Here is an 18,817-nt window from a genome sequence, read left to right as displayed (position 1 = left end):
AGGGATTCTTTCTTTAATTTACACAAAAGCACTGTATGAGCAAACAGAAGTCACCTACCATGTGCCAGGAACAGACTAGAAGCTCTATGATGACTATATTTAAGGTGCTACAAAACCCACAGAAAATATTTACTCATTTACCCATGCTAGAGACATGGGAAATGAAGCTTAGAGAATTGAAACAACTAAGCCAGAACCTCATAGCAAATAGGAGAACACGTTGGATTCCACACCCTGGGCTCTGCCACTAGAGAGCTCTGTATTTATTCCACTGGATTCTGAGGCCGACACTTCACCTCTGCAATGGTTTCCTAGGAAAAAGGCATCATGTCATAGTTCAGATGAAGGAAAAAGAAAGACAGCTTCTCTGTGACTTCTCCAGTCAGTTTAGAATAAGTACACCCACACACCCACAGATATTGGAGGGAAGGTGGGTATTTCTCTGAATCATTTTCATAGCATCAACTACTGTGCATTGGCTCAATTGAGAAAAAAATGTTAGTTTCCTGCTCAACCTCTGCTTTCAGAATGAACACAAGGCTACTCTCTAGTCATGGCTCGTTTTGTGGCAAATGCAGAGGGTAGATGGAGGGACCACAGTGAGGTTTCCCACGGACACAAAGAATGTTGAATGCCAAGCCTCTGAAAGATTGACTTGAACTTCTCTTAGTTTAACAGCCTCATCTCATGGTTTCTCTGTGTCTCTTTCCTCGTGTTACACTCTATAGTCCTCATCTGCATCCTTTGGGACTGGAATTCTCCATAATTCTGGGTGTACATGTTCTGATACTGGGGGCCCCAATCTTGACTTTGTCTCACCTCTCATATCCACCATTTGGAATTTAAGTCTGTGTCTTCTGAGTTGAATCTCAAACATTTGGGATCCCATTGACTCACTCTTCTTTCCATGCTAGATATCCTACTCGGCTAGCTTCTCCTATTATGTTTTCTGTTATGGGTCTGGTTTCCGCAGAGATTATGTTGGGGGAACGGATTTAGGATGAGAGCACACTCTATAATATGCACTTCAAGGTGCCAACGTTAGTGGGCATTGATTTGCAGTTTCCTAAAATAGAGTGAATGTATTTTCCAAATTGTCTAGCTGATGTTGCATGTAGGGAGGGTCATTCACAGATCTAATCCACAGGAAAGACTACAATGGCCAAAGTCTTATTCTAAGGATGAAGTGTGACCAGATGAAAGAGTAAATAAGTCTTATGGTAAGGATGAAGATAATGGAATGGCTATTAGATTTTGGTGAAAAATATCTGGCTCTCCCTTTTTATTTTTTGGTGCCCAGATTAATATCACCCCTTTAAAAACTCTACCCCTGCTGAGATCATTGGCCAGGGGACCTACAGTGACTTCAGCCACCTGCATGTCAGATCTGATATAATGCAAGGCTCTAATTCCCACCCTCTGCTTAAAACCTCCCTTGTTATCTGGTCACCTCAGTTGCAGATATCCCAGCTTCACTGGAGTGGCCCCTTTGAATTGTAGTTCTTAGGTAGACCCTTTGATTAATGATTGAATTACATATGATCTTTACTTTGGTAAGAAACAGCCTTAACATGTGGCTTCTCATTTGGGCCCTTAAGCTCATTTGGTCATATCCAGGCTCACCATTTTATTTTTCTTTATCTACTATGTTTGGAGCATTTACTGAAGTCAGATACTACATTTACTTCTTCTCTTTCACTAACTCATTCAGTCTTCCAACTGCCCCTAGTGGTAGCTGATTATCATTATCCCTATTTTATAGAGCATAAAATAAAGTTCTAGAGAGATAAAATATATTCAAGATGACCCAGAAACTAGGAGGCTTGGATGCGATTTAAACCCAAACTCTGGAGCTTATACACTGATACACTATATTATACTGGTCTGTGGCAAAATACCAGATGAAAACACCTAACACTGAAACTCCTATTCTCCTATATATAAGGAGCAACCCACCCACTTGTTTATCCAGTGGTTACATGTCTAAGAGTAGTTGTAGGATTAAATGAAATATATATAAAATCTTAGCCCAGTACCTGTCACTAAGGAAGTACCCTCCAAATAATAGCTAATACAAAAACATAATTGTTCTTAGTAGATATAATGAATAATAATAATGTTTCTATGTAATGGTTAAAGATCTTTGTCTAAGACAACCAGCTATCTCCCAACTTTCATTTGGCTCCATATTAGCTTTGTTCTATTTAGTTTCTCTCTCCTACTTTCCCCCAGGGGCTTCCTGTAGGTCAGGGCCTGCCTTGTAGGGAGCTGTCCTCCCCAGTGAGTCAGGCCGAGCCCAGAAGATTGTGATTGCATTAGATTGGCGCCTGGATCAGCAAGGCCAAATCTGATCATCGGCTGACTCAGAAAACTGTCCCTCCTGAGGCACAGCCTGGCTGATCTCTGCCAAGATAAGACCCATCTCGTTTTCCCCAAACAATAGCTTATTCATAATTAATAAGATCCAAGGACATCTCCATCATCCCTGGCCCTAATTTAATGAAGTATATTGTTAACTAAAACAGTGGTGCTCGAAATGGCTATTGATTCCAACTTTCATATGAGGAGAAACTAATTTTCTCTGAACAAGGATTTCAATAACAAAATGAGATGAACATCCAAGCATTTCTCTTTCTGGTTCATCTGCAGCATGGTGTTACAACTGCTTAAAGCAACTAGATATTGACAACTTAAGCATCAGGAAACCAAGAAAATATTCCTATGAAACTTCTATAAAGGGAAAAAATGGGTAGGTAACAAGTCCTGTGGCTCCTACTTGGAACCTACAGCCTTCTACCACTGGCAACTCAATGTGTTGCTGAGCAAGAGAAGAGAGGGGCCTACCTCACCTAATTGCTGCTTAACTATCATTAGAAAAACCACTTGGTGGACCTGAGCAGAAGAAAAATGTTACAGCTTAAGTGCATACTTAGTCCAGAAACCCAGTGTATTAATCTATTGCTGGGTAACAAATTACCACAAATTTATCAACTTAAAACAATGCTCATTTGTTAGCTCCACGGTCAGACATTCAGACACCGTGTCACTGAGTTCTCTGCTCAGAGTTTTCCAAGGCAGAAATCAAGGTGTCAGGCTGCATTCGGAGCAGTAGGCACTTCCCACTGATACAGGTTGTTGGCAGCAACTTCCTTTCTTCGCCCTTTGAGGAGTATTCATCAAATCTGAGTATGAATATCTATAAAATGATCTTTGTAAGTATGTAAAATTATATAAATGTCTGAAAATTTGTAGGAGAATTTTTTAAAACCTTTTCTTTCAGATCAGTGCTGTTCTGTACAGTTTTATCCAGTTTCGCACTACACAAAGGCTCCTGGGTGAGGAGTGAGTAGGAGTTACAATCTAACTAGTGTTGCACGTGCCAAGCTATTCAGGTTGGGCTGTCTCTGCTCAGTGGTGTTCCTTTATCTTATTTGTACAGGGGCGTCATATCCTCACCAAGCCATTTGCCCATTTGCTCACCTGCAGAAAGTACTTTTTCAAGAAGTATTAGCACAAATACTTCTTTCCCGGCAGAGGGACCCTCATTGAGATTATCAAGGAAAATGAATCTAATTTGTATAAAAGTGGGTTTATAATTGTTCTTATGAAAAAAGGCATGCATGTTATGATTATTACAATAGCATTAACTCAAAAGAATGTCACAATAGCATAGTCAACCTACTTTTGCCCAACCTTATATATTTATTTTTTATTGATTTCAGAGAGGAAGGGAGAGGAAGAGGGAAATAGAAACATCAATGATGAGAGAGAATCATTGATTGGCTGCCTCCTGCAGGCTCCACAATGGAGGGGATCAAGCCCACAACCTGGGCATGCGCTCTGATAGGGAACCATGACCTCCTGGTTCATAGGTCAATGCTCAACCACTGAGCCCTGCCAGCTGGGCCCACCCTGTATATTGAGTTTCTGTGTTAATGTTACTTTCTGAAAGAAAGGATGAGGCAATTCTCCAAAGGCCCCTTATGTTTCTGCATGTCTTGTGAGCAGTTACTGTCTTTCTTCCTGGACTATCTTGCCAAAGATTCTTGTTAACAGTTTTGGGTAGAAATAGCAAAGGGCAGGTCCAGCACCTTGGAAGATAAACATACTATCTCCCACTGAAGGAGAAGATCTCCTTTGCTTACTGACCATTATAAGACATTTTCATTCCCCAAACTCAGATTCCCTTTCTATAGTGTGATCCTATAAATACCGGGCATTGAGAGCCCAATGTAAATGCTGATTTGATGTGAGTAATAAAGTGTCCCCTGTCTCTGAACCAGAAGTTTCGTATCTTCTACCAGCCATGAAACTCTGGCTGGCCAGCTTGTGAGCCTGCATGTAGGCTAAAAACACAAGACCCTTTACAGTTTTTCACATTTCTGTGTAATTGTCTCCGGTCACTACAATTCACAATTAGCAATGACTTCTTCACTTGAATGTGTTGCATCTATATTTATGATAATTATATTATTTAGAAGAGCACCTTGTTTAGAAAACAGGCTCCATCACTTATACTTTGAGAATTTCTTAAACTCTTTGTATTTCAGTTTCATCATCTACAAAATGGTAATAACAATAATACCTGCAGCCTAGGCTTGTGGGGGGAGAAACAAATAAATATGATTATCACTGCAGTGCTTGGCAAGTAATTTTGTTGTTTATTTGTTTGTTTGTTTTGTGGGTATAAATCTTGCCAAATCAACTCTTAGTTATTAAGAGCAGGATTTTCTACCCACCTCTTTTCTATGTGTGCCTGTGTGTGTGTTTACTTCTCTCTTTTAATTTTTATAGGTCTCTGCACAAGGTAGACATTATTTTAAAAAATGAATAACAATAAAAATGGAGAAGGAGTGCCTGGTGGTGTGGCTCAGTGGTTGAGCGTCGACCTATGAACCAGGAGGTCACAGTTTGATTCCTGGTAAAACACATGCCCAGGTTGTGGGCTCAAACCCCAGTAGGTGGTGTGTAGAAGGCAGCCAATCAATGATTCTCTCTCATCATTGATGTTTCTATCTCTCTCTCCCTCTTCCTTCCTTTCCAAAATCAATAAAAATATACGTTTAAAAATGGACAAGGAGCGATTACAGGTTATTTTCTTTTTCTTTTCTTCCTTGCTTCCTTTCTTCCTTCCTTTCGTACTTTCTTCAATAGATTAACCCCTATTTCAACATCTGGGGCTTCAGTGAATCATGATCCATACCACAGAAGCCCACAGAAGCAGGCCCATGAACAGATGGTTGGAATGTGGTGAGAAGAGTGCTATGGAGCTATACACAGGAAGTTCTGAGTGCATAGAAGGGGACCACTGACCTGGATGAAACCAGGAGAGGTATACACACAGCTAAAATCAAGTGACCCATTATTATGTCCTTCCTGACTGGAGCAACACTTGTAGAGTATTTAAAAAAAAAAAAATATATATATATATATTAGGTGCAATTGAATGACCTGGAACAATCCTCTCTTGGAAAGAACATCAAGTCGGCATTGACAGTGGTTCTTGCATGAAAGAGGGCCCAAGTTTACCAACATATTATAATGATTTTCCTATGCAGTTGCCTATTCTAAATGAGAAATAAAAAAGAACAAAGTAATTCTTTTACATATTATTAATATTCCCATCAACTTCCACCCTGATGAAAGAAAAACTTTGGGGATACATTCACAAACATTTTAGCTGAGTCAAGTACTTTTTTTTTGATGCCAGCTCAGGCATGAACCAGGCACCAAGCCACTTGTGGCTTAATTACTAGATCCTATTAAAACAAGGCAATTTAATTGCAATTAGTGTTAGAATAAATTATTCATAAAATGCCAGTATATGTAATTTATTTCCTATAATCCATTACTCCCAACCTGGTACTATGTGTGCCCCATTAAATTATAAAGTGCAAGGTCATTAACCTACAATTCTGCTTGCGATCATGTTTTTAGATTGCATTCTGTTTGCTCTTTGGTTAGGATTAAATTGTTAACCCTCTTAGGTCATTTATCTTTAGCTATTTAATTGCTCTGTGATCATCTAAAGGCTCTTATTATTGCTAATTAAATAGGTGTGACTTGCTCAGAAAACACTTGGCTTTCCTTGAAAATCTGGTAGGGATCCAAAATTGAGGCAGCTCTCTTTTGCTTTCATTGTTCCTTTATAATTGACTCCTGTCATTAGTGATTCTGAAATTGTAACATATGCCTGCATGTTCTGGTTTATTAAAGTTGTGGAGGCCTTTACAGAGAGCATTTGGCACATGGATAAGTGCACACATATAGGCATTGTTTGTTGTTGTTGTTGTTTTGTTTTGTTTTTTGAGTCCAGGCTAAGGGCTTTAGTTGGTCAGGGATGGTCAATTGAGCATAAGATATAATGGATTTAGAGTGAGTTTTCCCAGGAAAGTAGCTTCACATAGAGAAAAGCCCATTTCACCAGCACAGAGTGCATGCACCCCAGTCAAGTCCAGCCTTCCATACTTCTAAGTATGCTTGTTTGAGAGGGAGTAGATGGCCCCATTCAAGCCCACCCACAGTGTGGCAGACTGACTATTTGTTGGTAGAAATCCAATGTATTAAGTCCTTCCTGCCAAAACAGCAGAGAATATAGAGATAGAGATTTTCTGATCCATGGTCCCAGGCAAATATCCCAAATCTTCAAGAGAGGTACTACTACAAACACCACTTAAACAGAGGGAGACACTGAGAGCTAGAGATAAAGTTATTACCCAAGAGAGCTAGTATGGAATTCAAACCTCGGTTTCCAGGGTTCTAAAGCTCAATAAATATAACACACTATCTTTCCTGTCAGCATTACCATATGCAGAACAATCAATATTCCAGGAACTAGTTAAAACTGTTTAAGATCTAACCACATTTTACCTTTTTCCCCCCTTCTATTCCACATTCTTGCTATCCTTTGCTAAGCAGGAGAGACATGAAGAGAAAATGTACGACTGTTCATATTGTCTACTATGGTATGTCATCAAGGTTGCTCTTTAGGACTAAGGCATCCACTAACCCAGCTTCAGGAAATGCTGCTCATGGACCTCCGCCGAGCTTCTCCCTCAGAAAATGCCCTTGGCCAAAGGGAGCTGTTTCACCCAAGTTCATAACCCCTCCACTGCACCCTCCATCTAATGGCAAGGCTAATGTAGGAAATACAGGTCTGGCCAGTGCCTCAATTAGGGATATCTTTGCCTATCCCAAATTTAGAGCTCCCTTTGTGATTAGCTGAGGCCTCTGTTGTAACTGGCTAGGAGTTCAACTTGCTCCTCTGCCTGTCCCTGCATTCCTCACTCCCAAGTAGATGTTCTTATTGAATACACTACACCAAGTAAAAACAATAGCATGCCAATGTGACTCTGACTCTTGTAACTGAAGAAATCAGAAATGGTCCTAGCGAACACATTAAAATGGTGTTTAGGAACAGGACCACCCAGCAGCTGGCAGGGAGAACCCCATCCTTGATGGAAGGGGGGATACTGACAGTCTCTGACATCTCTGCAGGGCATGTGTTAACCTTTCACAGTGTGAAATAGGATAAAAACATTGTAAGAGGGAATTTATTGGCAGGTTAAATAGCTTGGGTGTTTGAGAAGGACAGAGAAAGTAGTTACTGTAGGAACAATTGGGGCAGAATGGTTGTGGCTAGGGTTGCTCAATGTATCTAAGAAAAATAATGAAAGGCTGATGGTGATTAATCACCAGTGTAAATATGAGGGCGGTAGGTTTTTCAATTACAAGTCAGAAAATACCTAAGGATCAAGTCTGCTACTCAATTATAAGGGCAGATAAGTCCAGAGAAGGTTAAATAATCAAAATATCAAGTCTGCTCTGCTAGGGCAGAGCCCTGAATGGTGAAACCCTGAGAATCAGATTGTAGAGGATGTAGGAATGGCCCCATTATATATACATTAGTCCCAATGACCCATTGGGGTTTCTATAGATCTAGAGATCCCTAATAATCCCACTTACTTTACATTGTCGCTGTGAGCATACAACTGAATGGGTAATTCTGAGAAATGATTTTGCACTATGTTCAACACATCATAAACACATATGTAATGTGATTTATTGTTGAGATATTTAATTGAGCTGGGATAAAATCTCCCTTTTCATAGTTTGATGTTGATCTTGCATGCCAATTATCTTTGAAAAGGTAAAACAGAACAACAACCCATGTGGTTCCCTCCCTGCTCTCTCTCAATAATCTTTGCTTTCCCTTTTGCTTAAAAAGAAAAGGTAAAATAGTTAAGACAAGAAAAGGTAAAATAGTTCATTCACTTAAGTTTATATTTTAAGTGCTTAATCTATTTTATTAAAATTCACACAATGATGAAAATGACTAAAAGCTGTATTTGCTGATGTCCTCACACTTTGTAAAGATTCCATGTAAAAGAAGGAAACTGGGCAAAATTTTGTCTCCTGCAAACAACAACAACAACATGCTGGAGTCCTAACTCCTAGGACTTCAGAATGGGACTTAATTTGGAGGGTACTTATAAGGGATATTAACTTAAAATGAAGTCATTAGGGTGGTTCCTAATCTGATATGACATTAGTACTTATAAGAAGAGAAAATTTGGACACAGATACATACAAAGGGAAGATGATATAAGACTCTGGAAGAAGACACTATCTACATACAGGAGAGAAGACTGGACCAGATCCTTCCCTCTGGGTCCTCAGAACCAACCCTGCTGAAACCTTGATCATGGACTTCTAGCCCCCAGAAGTGTGAGACAAACTTTTGCTGAATAAGTCACCCAGTCCGTGAAACTTTGTAATAGCAACGCTGGTAATCTCAGACAAGGAGGCATTCTTGATTTTCTGATGAGGACCATTTTATTTTCCTCTTAACCTTGGGAGGGCAACTAAAGCCACTTTATTCTTGTTAGATGCACTTGAAGGAATTAAATCCAGATGGCACTTCTTGAGGCACAAGAAAGTTTTCTCCTGGACGATCAGAGCTAAATATTGGACCAGGAAAGAAAACAAGGAGGAAAAAAATGTTTCCTCGGCAGAGACACTCTATCTTTCACCGAAGAACAGAGCTGCTGATCTCTTGGTATATTTATGTTGATGTTTGCAAACATTTAATTGGATATTTTTATTTTTAGTGTAAACTTCTGCCTTAAAATGTTTTTTCTTGGTATTCGTTTGGTACTTCTTCTTTAACTATATCTTGGGTACTTCAGTAGAATTTCAAGTAAACAATGTAATCACAGGAGATGAAGGAACCAATCTGTTCTGTTGTATTTTGTTTTGTTTTCTTCCAAATTGGCTGGGCTCTCTTCTGGCTTAGACTAGTAGGAAAAACAAAAGATGCATCTGCCTCCTCTGATGAACTATTCTGATAACGTCACTTACAGCTTAGACAAATAAAGGCAGGTGCTGTTTAATTGTTTTAAAGATGAGAAAATAGTAGTTCCGATATATTTAAAAGTTTCCAGTGGCCTGTAGCAAGCGGATGGTGGAGGTCACTGGACTCCAGGTCATGGCCCCCATCTGCCCTCGGTGGAGACAGAATGCTGCTGCCTCCGTGGTAATAGCAGGAGGAATGCAAGGTCCTGCTGCAACCAAACTAATTTTCTTTATTCCATAGCTCAGCAAATACAATGCCATTTACATGGCGAGGGACCCATTTTTGCTGAAAGATTTTACTTTCTTCACAAAAAGGAAAAAGGAGTTTCTAATAAAATACTAAAAGGATGAACTAGTTTCAGTTTCTGGATGGGACTTTTTCCAGCTCATCGTGAATAAGCAGACATTTTTTCTCTTAGATGTGAGTGATCTACTTTTGTGTTTTGCTTTTACCATTAACATTGCATAATCAATACTCTTTCACTTGTTCAACCCCAGCTCCACCCTTGTCCTTATAGATATAGTGAAAGATTAAACACACTCTTTACCCTTACAAGTCTCACATTCTATGGAGAGTAAAAAGATATTGACAAGAATTAACATTGATACCTCTGCCTGCTCAAGTCCAGGAACCTTAGGACACATGAAAGAAGGTGGAAGTGGGAAAAGTATGAGAAAGCAATTGTAAATGGCTGGACTACTTACAGGGGAGGGATGCCAGCTAGTACACTGGAGAGAAGAGTAAAGATCAGATTATTAAGCTGAAAATCAAAGGATTTGGATGTAAACAGTAAGCAAGAACTTTAACCTCTGCTGCTTGCTTTACAGCCTCTGTAATTGGCAGTCAATGAAAGTAGCCAGCTTTCTACCCTGCCCCGTTCTGACATCTGGTGTAGTTACTCTACCACAGGGGGCAATAGAGTGACTTACTAGAAGTATAGAAATTTGATGACCATGTTTTCAGAGTAATTTTCAATTTATGCCTGACCACAAGCCAGAATATATTAAATTAAAATGGTTCGAGGGAATCTAGGATAATTTACTGCCTTTTAGTGTTTGCTAGGGCAGTGAAACTAGATTGCTCTTTTCCTGTTATTCTGTCCCACAGGTATTGTCCTATTTGGGTAATTTGAATATATATCTATCTGTTTCTGAATTCTGAGTGTTGCAATTCTGATGTGGTTTCTAGGTCTAATATTATATAATTCTGTAGGGTTGCTATTTTGCTTGCTTCTCCTTCACAAAGTATGTGTTTTTATCACCACAGGGCTTGACAAATAAAGTCCTCAGGGCTTGTCTGCAATGTTGTCTGGATATCAGAATCACCCAGAGGTTTTTAAAAGCCCCGATGCCCGGTTAAGAAGTACAAATTGCCAGCTATAAAAATAGTCACAGGGAGGTAAAGTATAGCATAGGGAATATAGTAAAAAATATTATAATAACTATGTATGGTGTCAGATGGTAGTAGACTTATCAGGGTGATCATTTCATAAGGTATATAAATGTCTAATCACTATGTTGTACACTTGAAACTAATATAATAGTGTATGTCAACTGTAATTAAAAATAAATTTAAAAATTAATGAATAAATAGAAGCCCTGACACCCAAGCCAAATCAATGATGAATTAAATCAGAATACCTGATAGCTGGAGATGGAACAAAGGTATGTGTATATGTATATCTATATAGATACTATATCTACATATAATATATTTATTTATATTTTATTTCTCAGGTTATTCTAATGGACAGTTAAGGTTAAAAATGACTTCTATGTGGTCATCAGCTGTGAATGAATATATATATATATTTAATTCACACACTAGATCAGCCGTGGGCAAACTACGGCCCGCGGGCTGGATCCGGCCCGTTTGAAATGAATAAAACTAAAAAAAAAAAGACCGTACCCTTTTATGTAATGATGTTTACTTTGAATTTATATTAGTTCAGACAAACACTCCATCCATGCTTTTGTTCTGGCCCTCAGGTCCAGTTTAAGAACCCATTGTGGCCCTCGAGTCAAAAAGTTTGCCCACCCCTGCACTAGATGTTCACTGTGTAGCAGCTATGCACCTGTTAGCCCTGCACTAGATGTTCACTGTGTAGCAGCTATGCACCTGTTAGCAGAATGTTAAGTAGTAATTAGGACAACAAAAGGGAAAATACAGGGTCTCTGTTCTCTAGGAGTTGACATTTTTAGATTGAGGCCTAAGTCAAATGCATGAAATGGTTACATGAAAAAATCAACATATAATGTGATTAGTTGCCACATATATACTTCTTAATGTAAAGGGTGACTATACATTTATGTTTGTCCAGAGACAATAATGGCTTACACCTGTTTCCATGAAATAATTATTAATAGCAATCCATGCACTTTCAAGTTTCCAAGTTTAGCATATATGATCCCCCTAAATATTAAACAATGAAGCAATGGGGAATCATGGAATGGACCTGGGGAAGTGGCAGACATTGATGGACAAGTGTGGAGGAACTGACCAGGAGAAAAGTGAGAAAAAGATAAAGCAACTCACATAAATAAGTACTTAGAGTTAGGAATAATCATGGCCAATAGGAAGACAGTGAGTGGGAGTTCCAGCCAGCACAAAGGAGATTTGGGGAAATGAATCCATTCCCAGATATTGTAGGTTAAACACATTGGAAGCCAAAGCAAATTGGTAAGGAGTTTTCTTTATGCGGAGAAAGCTATTGAGAGAGGTCTGTTCTCCCCGTGTTGTCTGTATCTGAATGTGGGGTTCCCACAGTTAACCTCTCATGCTTTGACTTTACTCAATACAGTTCATCCTCTATTTTTCTTCCCTCCTCTTTTCTTATGCCCTTTATCAGGGCTACCTTTTATCCATTTAAATATTAACTTAAATGTCACCTTTTCGGGTAGACATTCCCTAACTTTGAGGATAGGTTACCTCTGTGAGGAGTCAGAACTAAATCAAAACTTTGTCCTGGGAGTTAGCCTGGACCAGTGGGGGAAAATGCAATTCAGGACTCATATAGAGTTAACCTTCATTCTCATTTTTCTTTCATGTCTGCCTAAAAATGGTTTAAAGTTGGTATAGCTTCAATTTATACATAAGCCCTTTTTGTCTCTGTAGAGCTTAAATTCTTTTTTCAAAGCAACCATTAGGATCACCTTTTATATTCAGAGCAATAAAAATTCATTTTGCACAAATAAAGGCAGCTTTGGCTACTACTTTGAATTTTTTTCATTTTCTTGCAATAACTGTTTTCTGATCAGACTTTCATTCCCTGAGTGTGTACAACCTATTCTGGATGCCTGTTTTGGTTTGCTGAGCACCGACCGATCCTCCAAAGCTTTTAGAGGATTTTCGCATGATATGAATGTCAACCCCAAAATAATGTGATTTGTTGAGATATTTTCAGCTCTGTCACTGACAATACAATGACCACATTTGTAATATGTTGACTTTAAGCAACACCTTGGGTGAAGTTGGTATTCAGTAGGCTGAAGAAGAAGCAAGAAGGTAAGTGAGTAACCAGGCATCTATTATGCATGGTAACTTTTCAGGGTCAATACTTCTCCTTTACAGTCAAGTTTAACATAGGAAGTCAATTAATCCAACTTACAGTTATTAAATACCAATAGAGTGCCAAGCCCTGTGCTCAATCCTAAGAACCCAGCATGGATCCCTAATCCCTACTGGACTTCATGGTCTAGCTGCCTCATGTTCTGCACAGAAATCTATATGAAGTTGTTAAATTATGAAACTAAGCTAACTATTTCCTACAACTCTGTCACATTGTACTCTTTCCACTGGCCCCATGATCAGCAGTCCATATGATGTGAAGCAGCTAAGAGTTGCTACATCCACAGCACTGGAGCTATATTTATACAGAGCAATTCATTCCTCAACAACTTCGACAGGCATAAGTTCATACAGTTATTTGTTCAAGGATGATTTCTATGCGACATCTCCAAGGACGCTTAATAAAATCATTGACTTCAATATGAAATTCCCCTAGGAACTTGAGAGGCTGGCAGGGTAGAAGACTGTAACCAGCTGAAACCAAGGAATATCCAGGGCCTAGTTTGTCACAGAACATCTTCCTCAGGGGAAGATTGTCCCTGGGGTGAGCTGGTGTCTCTAGAAGATAACTTAGCTTAATTACTCTGTGTCAGTGAATAAATCATTTGTCATAAACTTGCATGCTGCATTGCTGTATTTAGAGGGTAAGATCAGAGCAATCTTTTAGCTTTTTTTCCTCTTTGTTTTTTTCTTTCTGTTTTCTTTTTTCATTTTGTAAGCTTCTCATCATCTCTTAGACTTTAATTTTGTTTTCATTTTTAACCAAACTATTAGCTGAACAAGTAATTAGAAGTCAAGCAATTATTGTGCATTAAAAATATAGGTTCACTTAAAACCTATGGCGCATAGCCCTAGTCAGTTTAGCTCAGGGGATGGAGCATCAGCCCATGGACTGAAGGATCACAGATTTGATTCTTAATCCCCCGCCCTGGTAGGGGTGCATGCAAGAGACAATCAATCAATGTGTCTCTCTCACATTGATGTGTGTTTTTTTTCTCTGTCTCTCCCCCTCCCTTCTACTCTCTCTCAAAGTCAATTAAAAATCAATGGAAAAATATCCTCACGTGAGGATTAACAACAACAAAACTATATTGCATAAAACCTATACAATATTAGGTAAAGCCTATGATGATAATGAATTTACTTACTGGAAATTCTTCTCTAGAGTTGGCCGTCCTTAAATTTTATTGGCATCTAGCTAGGCTTAAGGGCCAGGCTTATACTATAAGTAGCAATTGCATCAATAGCAATTCCTTTTCTGTTAACACATATTAAAAAATAGCACCATGGGGTATAGGATGTGAAGAGCCCCATCAATAAGAAAATACAAGAGCAATAAAGTGGCAAAGGGATAATTTATTTATACAACACATATCCATCCTTCCTTCTGTATCTTGGGCAGTGGCCTAAACTGGGGATACAAGGATGTGTGACACAGCAACCTCTCTCCTCAAGGAGGTCACAGCCCAGAGGTGAACACAAACACTCAAGTACAAAAGATACAGATACTGTAGGGAGAAGGGGTGGGCATGGAAACGTCATCTCATCTAAGGAAATTGGAGAAGTTTTCTTGGAAGAGACCTTGGAACTCAGATCAGAAAGCAGAATGATGAAGATTGAGAGTCAACCAAGGGGCAGGAAGGGGAAAGTGTTTTAGGCAGAGGTATAAACACAGAGTGAAAAGAGACCATGGAACAAAGAGAAGCGTTAAAAAGCTCACTGTGGCAGGAACATGGAGTTGAAGGGGAGGAATGGGAGTGATGTGGCTGGAGCAGGCAGCATTGGTCACTAGAGAGGCTACTAAGTGGTGAGTCACAACACCTTTATGGAGCTCATGTAATAAAAATGGACTTTCCCACATATAATATCATCAGCATATATTATAAATAGCAATGCCCATTGTCCACTCCTACAGGTGAGTATGGAGGAATGGAGATGAGGGTTGCAAAGGTCAAGGCTGGAGGAGGAATGCCTTCTACCCGAAACTGTGCATTTCAGAGCATGCAGATCTAAGAACTAAGCCAGAGGGTAGATCAAGTCTGGCAAAGAGAAGATTCTAAATGTGTTGGGAGTTAGAAATACATATTATTGCAAAATAACATTCCTAAACAGGGAATTGCATAGAAAAAAACAGTGCATGAAATCCATATTTTAGAGGACACATCAGGTAATTACTCACTCATAGGCTTGTGAATGCAAGAGGGGCTATGTAGTAAATCTGACAAACTCAGTGATCAAAAGTAACCTCAGAGGATGATATCATGGTCATGGGAAGTATTCATACCATAGGCCCATGAGTTCCTGGGCAGCGAAGAACCAGATGGAAGACATGTGAGGCCCATGCTGGGGATTCCAAGATATAATGAATGAAACTCTGAGGAGACTGACAGTTTTCTGTAACTGTGGATGGCAATAAGATCCAGATAAATCCTATTGATTTCTGTGTCTACTGATTTCTGTGTCTATCTCATTTTTAACCCATCCGGATATATTCTGGAGAGAAACAGTTTGTATTCATCAAAAGTATCGAATCCCTAAGATAATCACAGAAATAAATAATAATAATAATATCATTCAAGGTGTCCAGATAGAATTTAGATTAGAAAAATATTTCTGATTTTTGTATCTATTTTGAAAGGAAAACCTTGTTTCTGAAAACTATGTCTTTCTGAGGCCCACATATAAGCATTCACTTATAAGACCATAAAAATGTGATTTAGATATGAAAAGTGACCTTAGGTGTGGGGTATAGTCTTGGTTTGAGTACACCAATAACCCCTTAGAGATAGCCCTGGTTTATGGAAAAAAATAAAATGTTCTTCCTTAAATATCCAGTACCCCAAGTTAGGGTAAACTGTTCATTCAAAACTACAAGTAATATCAATGTCCTCTTATAATTCTGAAAAGACAAATGTACTCTTGATGGTGGGTAGTATCTGCTATGACACAATTCAAAATGTTTCTCTTATTTTTTCTTTTTCCTCACATTCCCTCTATATCATATATTTGATGGTGTTCTCCAGCTAGTGTGTCTGGAAGATCTCTTTGTGGGTCCCTCTTAAGTGTCAAAGATCTCTAGCAGGTTTTACTACATTTCTATGATACATTCAGAATTAGTTTATGGACTTCAAATTCTGACAGGTTTCTTGGTATCTAGAGGCATGAAGGTAGGTAATCCTATGAAGTTGTAAAGATTGTTTATTCACTTATTAAGAAAATACTATTGACAGATCATTAGGGTTCAGTACTAGGGTAGATACAGGGGATACAGAGGAGAGTAAGCATGGGTTGCATTCCTAATGTCCTAAAATATAAAGGGATGATAAGGAGAATTGTTAAAATGGTGATGAGGATTGACTAAACTCTTACCATGTAGAGATAGTGTCTTGATGAATTATAAATATAATCATTTCTTTATTGACCACAGTAATGTATTAGGTAGGGGAAATATCACCCTGTAGTGTTAAAAAAATTTAAGTACTGACTGTACAGGTTTTAATACGGACTTGGCCACTTATTGGCTATGCGACTATGGACATGTTACCTAGTAAGTTGGGCTACCCCCTCAAGGAACTATGGCAGGTCATGAAATGATACACATGTACTAAATAATGTACTTTCTGAAATGGTCCTTTTATAAACATTCCCCATGAACCCGAGGGAGCCAAACATTAGGGTACCCTGACTCTCATTAATACATGACCTCTTATGATTAATATAGACCAACCAATTCTTGTCAAAGGCTTGTAACCAACATTTCTATTTACAGAGTCTTAAATAAAACAGATTCACAGCTAAGAGCTTTTCTGAAAGGAAAGGTTATTGAGCCAAATGCTAGCCAGAAAAAGACCAGGTCTAGGGGCATGAAGTCTTAACCACCAGCAGCAGAGGTACCTGGAGAAGGCAATACCTCTGCCATCATGGAGTTGATGGACCCTGTTATACATTCTGGCTTGGGAAAGAAAGATGTAAGATGTTTTGAAAAAAATTGACATTATAGATAAAAGGCGAAGTGGGGGCAGTTCTATGATAGGTGCACAATCTGTAAGAAAGAAAAAATTACAGCTTTTCATTAATGGCAGGTGTCCTGAAGGTTCATGCATATGTAGGATGCAATGGCAACTGGTAGTCACTACAGAAGTTGACTCAAAGCTCCAACATATATGCAGGAATGTGGAACGTCTATTGTTAGTTGACCCACAGCTATTGACCCAGGAGTCTCTTTCTCTCATTCTCAGGCCCATTGTTATTTGGTTTAGGACATCTCAGAAGTCATCTATTGTCAAGAACAATGCATACACACACAACACACACACATACACACACACACACGGGCCTAATTAGCTCTAGGAAAAAGGCCTACCAATGTTTTGTATATTAAAAAAAAAAAGATGCTACTGTCCCACTGCCAGTAGACATTTCTTTTGAAGATTTCTCCTAATAGTGGGGATGAGCTTGCTCTGAATAAGCTATACTTTCTAAGCTAGGTAAAAAAATCTCTGGAAAGAAATTGGTTGGCCACTATCTGTATAGACTGTGGCATGCCCCCTCCGCGACAGTGAGTAACAAACTATTTTTTAATGGCAATTGTCTACTGATCTATTCACTTCACCATGCATACATAATAATAAAACCTACATCTAGCCCTGGCTGGTTTGGCTCAGTGTATAGAGCATTGGCCTGCGGACTGAAGGGTCCCAGGTTCGATTCTGACCAAGGACATGTACCTTGGTTGCAGGCACATCCTCAGAGGGGGGTGTGCAGAAGGCAGCTGATCGATGTTTCTCTCTCACCAATGTTTCTAACTCTCTATTCCTCTCCCTACCTTTCTGTAAAAAATCAATAAAAAATACTTAAAAAAAACCTACATCTAAAAACAGGTCCTGGGGCTCAAAGTCATTCATTTGCCTGATCTTTGACATTTGATTTTGGTTCCTTACATGGACACTTGTTCTTCTATTGGTGACACATTCAATCACAGTGACTATTTGCTTTTCCAATTGAGTGCCATGGACTTTCTCATGTCTGTAGAAAATCTGAGTCACATTCACCACACATTTGCAACAAGTAAGACAGGGATGATTAGTTAATAACAATTATTTTAACATTACCTTAGGAACAGTTTTAATATATGGAACAAAGTCTTCTTGTACTGCAGTTTAAAGTAACTTCAGAAGGAATATCTATTATCCATACTATTTCATAACCATGCCTATGACTTTTACTTTTTAAAGCACATCATGTCATTTTCTTATTAGATTATTATGGTAACAGGCTTATTATTCCCACTTTCTAGATGAAGGACATTAAGTTCAGAGAGGGTGTGATTCACTAGCAGCAAAGCTAACATTAGAACTCTGGTTGACTTGGTCCCAGTCTTGTGTTCCTGCCTTCATATCATATTGTCTCCCATTAATGACGTTACTTTTCATGATGAAACAGACATAATAATGATAATGATAATGATGGTAATGAGATGTATTCAAAGAGTTCCTGTCTGACATTTTTGTTTTTATTTCTGCAAAAGTAGCCTTTTCTTTATGCCCAAACATCAATAAAAGGTCATGTTTCATAATCTAGAGAAAAGAAATTGTTCTTTCCATTTTTCCCTAGGCTTTTTTCTTCCACGCTAAAAATATTTTTCAATGCTGTTTTCTTAACTGTGAATAAGGTTGCAAGAGTGTATTCAAGCAAAACAATGATAATTGGCTACAAACAGAATCCAATAACCTCGTCTCACCCGTATTGTTAAAAGAGTTAATTGGACCTGCAAATACAGCCACCAGCTAAATATATTGTTGTATGCAACCAGGAAATTCAATTTTCTCCATAACATCCCTCTCCAAAAGTGGCATATATAACAGTGGAGGGAGTGAGGATTCTGCAGTGTGAGTC

Source organism: Myotis lucifugus, unplaced genomic scaffold (genome assembly GCF_000147115.1).
Source record: "Myotis lucifugus unplaced genomic scaffold, Myoluc2.0 scaffold_44, whole genome shotgun sequence".
NCBI classification, from domain to species: Eukaryota; Metazoa; Chordata; class Mammalia; order Chiroptera; family Vespertilionidae; genus Myotis; species Myotis lucifugus.
Note: the sequence above shows the minus strand (reverse complement) of the source record.